A 10,471-nucleotide genomic window follows, 5' to 3' on the forward strand; every position below is an offset into this window, starting at 1 on the left:
AAAAAAAAATCACGATGAGCAATTCGCAACGGTTGGTTTTGCATAAATGTTGCATAAAAGTTTGACAGAGAGCGTGAGGGCAACGGTCGCCATTAAGTCTCCTAATTGCCTAAAATAAATTGAAGACTTGGAGAGAGAACGGAAGAAACTTGTGAGGCAGAACCCTATCAAAGAGTTAGCGCTAAGTAGAGGAATTCAGGATTTAGTTGCAGAACCGATATTGGGCTTTAATCGAGGACGACGACATTAATGTTGAAGGAATGGACGACAATCTCAGGGCTATCGTTACAGAGTGCGCAGTGGAAGTGCTTGGTAGGATAGTTAGACTAGAGACCGGCATGTTCACGCAGGAGACGAAAGGTATGATTATGAAACGCCAAAGCATGAAAGACTCTAACCGCAGAGACAGAACTTAACTGGCTGACCTGTCAAAGCTAATCAGTAAGCTCATAACCGGCATAAGGAAGTGTAACCAGCATAAGGAAGTGTAATATGGAGAGAGCCGCGCAAGCCGCAAGTAACTGAGATAGACTAAAAGTGGTTAAGGCGAAGAAAAACATCACATGCATGCGGTAAGAAAGAAGGTTGACAACGTCAGCAGAATCTGTTTTCTACACGTTACAGAAAATAACAAATTGATTGCAATTACAATTGCTTCATCGGAAATGTAACTAATTATAGTGGAAAAATCGTGGCCCCTGAAAAGAAACTGAGCGATTACAGGAAACTAATTAATTACCACTGCCATAATTTGCCTTCCAACTTTATGGCCGTAAGACAAATTTACTGAAACTAAAATGAACTACTACGGCTTAACAGCGTCATATTTTGTTACATGTTAATTTTCAAGGGGAGTTGTTTTTCGAAGTAGCAGCTGCAAATTGTCCCACTTTTTCTTGTGAAGAGATCAGCAGCTGCACTGAACACTGTCAATTTATTCGTTACTGGTGAGGCGATAGAACGATTGAATGATGTCATGAAACAGTAATGCTGGGAACATTAAAAAATAACGCTTTGATATCGTCTGTGGCGTAAGAAAGAAGGAGAACGTCAGAATGCTGCAAAACAGAACGTGATATGTTGATATGCTTAGTGACACAGCCGGGCGCTCTCTCGAATTGCTGGTAATGGATCCGCTAGGGGTGCTGAGGATGCAGGCTTTGCGCGCACACACAGGTCAATGCTTTTTTCGCTGAAAGAGCAGAGTACTGCTAGTTCAGCAAAGCAGCTTCATGGGACCGCCATTCTATGCTGTTTTTATTTTTTGTCAAGGATTTTTTCTGTATGTTGTGCTCGACCATAATTTACTTTCACGCCATTTTTTTGCAGGCAGTTTAGTTTTTGCGCCAATCCAACCGTGCCACGAGCGGCGTTTCAGGTGCGGTTTCCTTCAGCGTGGAACGTGCGAGCTCAAGAAGTAAAGAAGAAGGAGAGCATGCCTGATTTCAAACATTCTCCTATTTTACTTAGCTTTTTTCCCGCACTCATACCTCCTTGGCATTCACCACTGTACCTTGGCCAATCCCCCCCTGTGGGTCCAACGAAAAACGGCGTTGTACCGCTTGAGTGCACTGGATTGGCAGCTGTTGGGTTGCGGCTAAGTTCCAGGCGGTGCTGAGTTATTCCTCGAATTTCTGCTTGATTTCTTGTGTTCTCTTACTATTTTCCAGGGTGACTGAACGCGGGAACGTGGACTGATGTCCACAAACTCTCCAGGCCAGGGGAACTACCCCTGGTCAGCTTGTCTCTCCCCAGACGAGCTGCCTGTTGATTGTTTCTTCCGTGGCGGAGTAAGCAGTATACCGGTTGCTCTCGTCCCCGCGGATGAGGGCTCCATCAAGATGAATAACCCCGAGGCTGTTCAGGCTGCTCTTAAATCTACCACCACCCATTACATGAGGATCACTGACGTCCGGCAGTTCGGCCGTGGAGGGATCGTTTGCAGATCGCCAGACCAGGCACGCGTAACCGACCTACTCAAGTGTTCGTCGTTTGCCAATCACCCGGTGTGCGCATTCATACCTCCTCATCTGGCGTGTTCGAAAGGGCTAGTCCGTGGCGTAGACCCACGGCTAAGCGCGTCTGAGACATTAGAAAAGCTCACTTCGGCTGGCGTGATCGCCATTCACCGATGCAGTCGTGTGGTGGATGGAACAAAGATACCGACGGAGACTGTTATTGCTACATTTGCGGGGCTGTCCTGTCCATCTGAAGTTAAGGTGTGGCCTTTGGTTTTCCGTGTGGATCAATTTACATCTCGGCCCCTTCAGGGTCGTAATTGCTGGAGGTTTGGCCCCAGCGCCAAGGCCTGTAAATCGAGTTTTCGTTGCTGTGGGTGTGGAGAGAGCCACGACCCCACTGGGTGTTCTTCTCAACACGAGAAATGCTGTCTGTGTGGCGATGGACACTCAGCAAGCCATTCCGAATGCCCAGCGCGGGCTGAGGAAGTTCAAGTACTAGAGTTGATTGACAAGCGCAGGTGCTCAAGACGTGAGGCAGTTGCAGTCATCAAAGGCAGGACATCTGGCTATGCAAGTGTGGCAGCGCGGCATGCAACCGTTGTGGATTCCTCCTTGTCGCAAGCGATTGCGGCGGCGGTGGAGAAAGCAATGGCAAGTGCCATGGATCGCATAGTTGAAAATCTGTCCGCGTGCATTTCGCAGGTCATGGCATCCCAAATGTCCACTTTATTGCAAGCTTCTATTTCCCCTCTTTGTGGCACAATCACTTCTCCATTGGTTGCACCTCCCCAACCTTCTGTGCCCGTGACTTCCAATCCACTGAGTCAGACTCAATCACAGCCTTCGTCTATCCCTACAACCAGTTATTCACATCACAGTGAGACAGAAATCTCATCTGAAGAGTGCGTTGATATGGAGACTGAGATGCGTGCTCAAAAGCGCAGTGCGTCTCCATTAGGTGGTGCTGGTCCGTCTTGCTCTCAGTCGAAGAATAAAAAGGATCACCCTAGATCTGCATCCAAAGGCAGCATTTTGGATCAGGCGGTCTCCGCTGCGGCGCTTTCGGCGACATAGGGTCGTTGAAGGTGTTGCAGTGGAACTGCCGGTCTATTCTTTCTGCTTCAACAGATTTAGTTTCTTTAATCAGTAAATTAAGTCCAGATTTAATTGCTCTTCAGGAAACATGGCTCACTAAAGATTCTAGGTACAATTTACAAAATTATCGTTCTTTCAGGCTTGACCGGCCCTCAAGAGGTGGTGGGTTGCTATTGTTCGTATCCTCAAACTTTTGCCACAGGGCAACTGTGTCATTTCAATATATGGACAGGCAGTGCGAAATTCAGGCACTTGATCTCAATATTCCTGGATATCAGCCACTCACTCTGGCTAATGTATATTTTCCGACAGATGTGCATGACGTTCGGCCTCTTGACTCGTTTTTATCTAGTTGCAGGAAACAGGTTTTAATTGTTGGAGACTTCAACTCGCATCATGTTTCGTGGGGGTTTCGAACAGATCGCTGCGGTACGCTCTTATGGGACTGGGCTTGTGTAAATAACCTCTTCTGTTTAAATTCGGGTCTCCCCACATTTCTCCGTGGTCAGTCTCGCTCAGCGTTAGACGTCATTTTCTTCCCTCGGAATAACTGCGTCCTCTTGGGCGCCAGTTGACTGCGCCTCCAATAGTGATCACCTTCCGATCAGCTTCCAAGTTATGTGCCAGTTGACCTCTCCTAACAGCACACGGCGCACATTCATAAATTACGACCGTTTTAAAAATGCCCTCAAAGCAGACCTTCAGGAATTATCTCATTCCAACAGTGGAGATAATGCCATCCGCATTCGTTCAATTTTGGATGGAGCTCGTAAAAAATCGGAGTTCTTGGTTCAGGCACATAAGGGAACATCGTCGTGCCTTTGGTGGAACGCAGAGTGCGCTCGAGATTATAGGCGCCGAAAGGCTGCTTGGAAGAAACTTCTCCACAATCAGTGTCCCAAAAACTGGATCGATTATAAGTTCGTTGCAGCTACGTTTAAGCGCACCGTATCTCGTGCAAAGGAGTTGCACGATACTGAACGCTACGAATTCCTTTCAAAATCTGGTAATAGGCGCGCTTTATTCAATTACCTAAAATCCAGGAAACTAATCTCGTCCACCATGAACGCTGTCTCCCTAGTTCAGTCACCGGCTGAACTTGCACAGTCCCTGGAAGAGATAGGCAGAGGTCTTGAGCGCCAGTTTACGGCTATTCTTCCTTCTCCTCAGAGATTTCTTGCCACTTTGGACGATTTCGAGGAGGTCACCCTCTCTGAGCTCTCGAACACTGTATCCCGCCTTCCACCCGCGGCCCCTGGCCCTGAGGGTGTGACTTCTTCTATGATTAAAATTTTGTTCGAGGAATCTCCCACCGACTTACTGGCACTTATAAATTACTCTCTTAAGGGGCCATGGATTCCAAATGAGTGGCGTCTAGCAAAGATTATCCCGTTGCTTAAGAAGCAGGGAGATAGTTATGTGTTAGACAATATAAGGCCAATTTCTTTAACTTCGAATCTCGTTAAGTTAATTGAGAGGGTGTTGCATGGTAGAATAATGTCTGTTATTTCAGAGACTGGGTTGTTGAACCCTTGCCAGATTGGTTTCAGACCAGGATGCTCTATATGGTGTCCCCATACCCATCTGGAGAGCCGCATACAGTTAGCTCGTCGCCGAAACCAATACGCAGCGCTTGTTACTTTAGATGTATCTAAAGCTTATGACAGCGTTGAGCACAGGACGCTCTTGCAAAGACTACAGGCAGTAGGACTTCCGAGATACTTTGTGGCTTGGGTTGCTGAATTCCTTGCTGACAGGGAATTTTACTGCTTCCAGAACGGTGTTTCATCAAGCAAATTTCGACAAGCGAGAGGAGTGCCCCAAGGGGCGGTCCTCTCCCCTGTACTTTTCAACATCTTACTCAGCGGTATTCCCTGCAGTCCTCAGGTGTCCACCTATGTGTATGCTGATGACATCGCCTTTTTTGCTTCAGAGAACGACATTTCCTCTTTGTACCAGTCCTTACAGTCCTACCTGAATGTCCTAGACCAATGGTTAGGAGCCGCCGCGGTGGCTCTGTGGTTACGGTCCTCGGCTGCTGACCCGAAAGACGCGGGTTCGATCCCGGCTACGGCGGTTGAATTTCTTTGGAGGAGAAATTCTAGAGGCCCGTGTACTGTGCGTTGTCAGTGCACGTTAAAGAACCCCAGGTGGTCGAAATTTCTGGAGCCCTCCACTACGGCGTCTCTCATGGCCTTAGTCGCTTTGGGACGTTAAATCCCATAAACCAACCAACCAACCAACCAATGGTTAGGAGACATTAATCTGTCCCTTAATGTCGATAAATGTGCTTTATTGGTTTTTCCGCTCTCTCGTCCAGTTAATATCTCTATTGTTTACCGGAACCATGTAATTCCTCAAGTGCAAAGTGTCAAATACCTCGGAGTAGTTTATGATCCTTCTCTTTCCTGGGGGGCCCATATCGAGCAGACCACTGCGAAAGGAGTCCGAGCAGTCGGTATGCTGCGCAGGCCGAGCAGTGTTCGTTCTGGCATGAGAAGGAACTCACTTCTTATGATTTATAGAATGTACGTCCGTCCAGTCTTAGAGTTCGGCTGTGTTTTATTCTCTGGTGCGGCAGCGTATAAACTTCGCCCCTTGATTCTCTTGGAGCAGGAGGCGTTGCGCCTTTGTTTGGGCCTTCCAAAATTTGTGGCGAATCCCGTTTTGTACCTGGAAGCGCGTATTCCATCATTGACTTCTAGATTTCGGCTCTTAACGGTGAAAACGTTCGTAAGAATGTGCGATTCTTCGCTTCATGCCTCCAATTTGATCTTCCTTCGTCAGCCTCGGCCATTTTTCAACGAATCCTGGTCTCGTTTCCGTACCCCTCAGATATGTTTTGTGCAATCCCTCCTTGACCTCTTAAACGTCCGCATTTCGGACATCCGTCCGGTATGCGCCAAATCTTCTTCTATTCAGATTTTCTTCGATGACATCTTTCCAAAACATGCAAAGTTAATGCCTTTTCATTTGCTCAGCGGTTTATTGCACGATTACCTGCTGTGCTTTAAATCTCATGTGCTCATAGCGACAGACGCCTCACAGTGTGAAGAAAAGGCCGGTGTTGGCATTTTCTCCATCTCCCTTGACTGGTCATTCTCACTCCGCCTTCCCGATTACACCCCTATTTATTTGGCCGAATTTCTAGCAGTAGTCTTAGCGTTGCGCAAATTAAACAGCTCCTTGTCTTCTGTCATAATTATGACAGATTCATTATCGTTGTGTTCCTCTCTCACCGCGCCTACAACATCTCAGGCACTTCGGTTACTCAAATGCTTGGTTCCACCCCACGTGTGTTCATTACGGTTGGTCTGGGTGCCTGGGCACAGAGGAATCTATTTGAATGAGGTTGCCGATACCCTGGCGAAGGCATCTCTTCAAGGCCCAGTCGTATCTGTGCTTCCACCCAGCGCATATATTACGGAGGCCACGTTTCGCGGGTATCTACTCTTGAAAGAATTCGCAGCATCAGCTCTGACCTCCTCTCCCGAATTCCGGCATCTCCTGTACCCGTGGTGCAGTAAAGGATGGCGATCACGCAAGCTTGAGGTTTCCTTCACGCGTCTGCGTTGTCGCGTGCCTCACTTAAACTTCTACCTTTATAGATCTGGTCTGGCGGTCTCCCCATTGTGCCCGTTCTGCGGAGAACCCGAAACGATTGATCATTTCTTGTTGACCTGCCGCCGTTTCTCCTCTTTACGGAGCCGCCTGCTGGAGCTTCCGTTACGACAGCTTGGTCGAAGTCTGTCAGCCGGGGTTGCTCTGTCTCTTGGGGCTTCCTCCCTTGGGCACAGCAACTGGAATGTGCTCTCCGCCATGCAAAACTTCCTTACAGACACTAAACGGCTGCCGTCTTAAGCTCTGCTCTTTCTCATGATCAATAGTTCTCTGGAACGAAAGCTTTCTGAAACGTGGAATATTTAGCCCCGTTCCCTATTTCAGTCACCGATCTCACAGCATTTGTTTAGCCTATTTCAATTACACATCTGAGATCCTTTCATTTATTTCCTAATTGCTATTATTATCATAATTATTTTATTTTTCCCCACCATTATTTTCTTGTTCAACATTTTGTGCACCTATCAGTTGCCGCCTGTGTCTTGGCCAATCCCCCGCAGTGGGTACGCGCCATTATCTAGAGGACAACAACAAGAACAACAACGAAGGAAGCATTCCAGCGGGGACAACTCCAGTCTCCTGGTCAGCGCCATGCTCAACATGCTGAACTTCCTCCGGTTCCGCTTCGGCGCCGTCGGATTGCAGCCGAGCGAGGCTTCGACTGCGCCGATGCCTTCGGCTACGGCAACTTCCAGAGGGGTACGCTGTTCTTCGCCATACTCTCCGTGTGGGTCATGCACTCGAACACGCTCGCCTTCCCGCTCATCGCCAGCGAGATAGACCACTGGTGTGCGAAGCCGGCGGACGTCAATCTCTCGATGGCGGCCTGGAAGGAGACTGCCATCCCCGTCGACGACAACGGGCGCCGAAGCCACTGCACCGTCTACGCGAATCCGAGCGACCCCAACAACACCGAGGTCGTCTGGTGCGACCAATGGAACTACGACGAAGAGGTCGCCCACACCACTATCGTAAGCCTCTGGAACCTGGTGTGCCACCGACGTTGGCTCATTGCCATGGCCAACGCCGTCTACATAGCCGGTGCCTTGGGGTTCCTGGTCGCGTGTGGGTTTGCCACGGACGTCGTCGGCCGGAGACCAATCATCCTGAGCGCAACCTGCGTGCTGATGGTGGCGGCGCTCGGAGGCTGCTTCGCCAACACGTACCTCGTATACCTGTGCAGCCGGTTCGTCATCTCTGGCACCTCGAGTGCGCTCGGCATAGTGGCCTGCGTCCTGGTGACCGAGGTGTCGACCAACCAGCACCGGGCCGTGCACGTGACACTCTCCGGAATGCCGGGTCTTTTGCTCGGCGAGGCCTGCTTCGCAGCTCTTCACCAGGTGCGCCTCAACTAGATCCTGCTGCAGCTTGACACGATAGCTGGAACCCACTCTGCTTGCATGGAACCGCACGGCACACAACGCAAAATTGGGCAATACCGCTGCATTAAATTGTGTTTTACATCTAACTACCCGCATGTTGATCCGTGTCTGTGCAAAAAAAAAACCTAATTATATCGCTCGTGCCGTTGAATGAGTTTTGCAAAGTGTCATTGTTACGTCGTGGAGCGAGATACAGAAGCTCCAGTCGGACGCCGTTCCGCGGCTGTTGAACAGAGTGCGGACTTGATTTTTAAGCTTAAAATCGGGCTCTCGGCCAATATCACATAGCAGGTACTTTGAAATAGCAGGTACTTTGCCGAGAGACATCAGCTCACAACGAGACGAGATGGTCGCCCGGCTAAACTGGATCAAGATAAAAAAAAAGCGTTCTTCACGATTGAAATCAAGTGATTGTTCCAGGAGTTATCTAATATACCGGCAAGTATATATTTTCGCGCGCTTCAGTAATTACGTGACGCTACTATTACCTTGCTAAATACGGCATTACCCGCTTAAGTGTGGTACCACTCGCTGTAGCGCTAGTTGTTTCATGCTATTAACTTGAACGCCACGAAGGATCCAATCACAAGAAATATAAAGCGGGAGAAAGGTACTCTTTCTGTTATCCTTGTATTTCCTCTGATCGCGCCCTTCGCACCGTTCAAATTTATAGCTTAGGTGTGAATAGGAAAGTTGTCGAGCGCCACGGAAATCGTCCGGCCAAGGTGTGTCCGACGAGGCATCCTTAGCGTAGTAAAACTGACCGCCCACAAATATACAACATGCAGAATCTAGAAAAAAAAATAAAGCAGCGGACAGCGAACAGCCATGAGCATGAAAAATTTTAGGGGGGCCGCTATAGTTCATGGGTTAACGCCCATATATAACGAATTGATGATTTTGTACTGTACATTCATAGATCGAGGGGTGTCCTCATACAATTTCTGGCGCAGTGGTTAAGCGATGCGCCACCGTCCTGCGTTGGCAGGTGCTGCCGCCGGCGGGCGTTGTGCGACTCAGGTTGATCTTCCGAGCTACCTCTCGCGGTCACAACCTGCCACGGTAGGCAGTTTGCTCACAATTCGGTGAGCAGATTGTTCAGTTAAGTTCGGTTTAATTTCTTTCAGGACACATAAAGATATTACATAAGGGGTGAGGCAACGGATATATCACGAAGTTCAATCTACCATCAGCTGCTCTATTTCTTGGTAAAATCTTGATGGACAGGTGATAGACAGGTGGCGACGCCACAAGGGCACATGATCTAGGTGGCCTTGTAAGTTGCTTCTCTGTGGATTTGTCGTTGGTTTTTCACTCCCTGTCAAGGGCGCCGACGCCTACGCCGGCTTTTCTTCGGCATGGCCTCCTTGACGTTCATCGTCATCATCATCATCAGCCTGACCACGCCCACTGCAGCGCAAAGGCCTCTCCCATGTCTCTACAATTAACCCTGTCCTTCGCCAGCCGCGGCCGCCGTATTCCCGCAAATTTCTTAATCTCATCCACCCACCTAATTTTCTGCCGCCCCCCTGCTACGCTTGCCTTCTCTTGGAATCTACTCTGTTACCCTTAAAGACAAGCGGTTATCTTGCCTTCGCATTACATGCCCTGCCCAAGCCCACATCTTCCTCTTGATTTCAACTAGGATGTCCTTAACACGCGTTTGTTCTCTCACCCACTCCGCCCGCTTCCTATCTCTTAACGTTGCACCTATCATTTTTCTTTCCATAGCTCGCTGCGTTGTCCTTAACTTAAGCTGAACCCTCTTTGTTAGCCTCCACGTTACGTAACCGCAGTGGCGTGATCGCACCGCGCGGCTGGCGTGGGGCCAGGGTTTGCGAACACGTCATCCACTTTTGTTATCTGCGAGCTTGTAACCGACGCGCCGAGCGTTGTCGTCTGCCTTTCCGGTGGCGCATCACTTGTGCTAATGCTTTTTGCTCACGGGTGCACTCTGCGCATCGAAATGCACAGCGCCCACAGTGCTCTCATTTTACGCGATATGATAAAGCGCTGCCATCTCCGAGCCTTCTTTGCTGCTCACCACAGAGCTTCCCGTTTCTCTTGGTTATGAGATAAACGTCAGAGGCTGCTGAAAACGCGGTTTTTCAGCGCACCGTCAGCAGCCCATCGTTCTGCTTTGCATGTCCAGATTTTAGGTCATGCTTTATAATCTGACGACCCAGTTACTTAGCAAGGGTACGCATCAGCAAACAGCAAACAAGTAAGGTGTTCTCCGTTCCCTTTGATCCCCAACTATCCCAATCGTAATCTGTGAATATCTTCTCCAAATACGCGGTGAATAGTATTCAAGAGATCGTGTCACACTGCCTGACATCTTTCTTGATTGGGCTTTTAATGGGGTGCATTTGGAAGTCTTATCACGGAAAAAATACGGCGGGCTTGGTCATA

At 49.0% G+C, this 10,471-nt stretch overlaps 1 pseudogene; it reads left to right on the forward strand.

The window, feature by feature from the left end:
• Positions 1 to 338: 338 nt before the first annotated feature.
• LOC149330708 (solute carrier family 22 member 6-like) lies at positions 339 to 9,148 on the forward strand (annotated as a pseudogene).
• Positions 9,149 to 10,471: the final 1,323 nt, after the last annotated feature.

The sequence above is a fragment of the Amblyomma mixtum genome, chromosome 9 (assembly GCF_055824585.1).
Source record: "Amblyomma mixtum isolate Tamu chromosome 9, ASM5582458v1, whole genome shotgun sequence".
NCBI lineage: Eukaryota > Metazoa > Arthropoda > Arachnida > Ixodida > Ixodidae > Amblyomma > Amblyomma mixtum.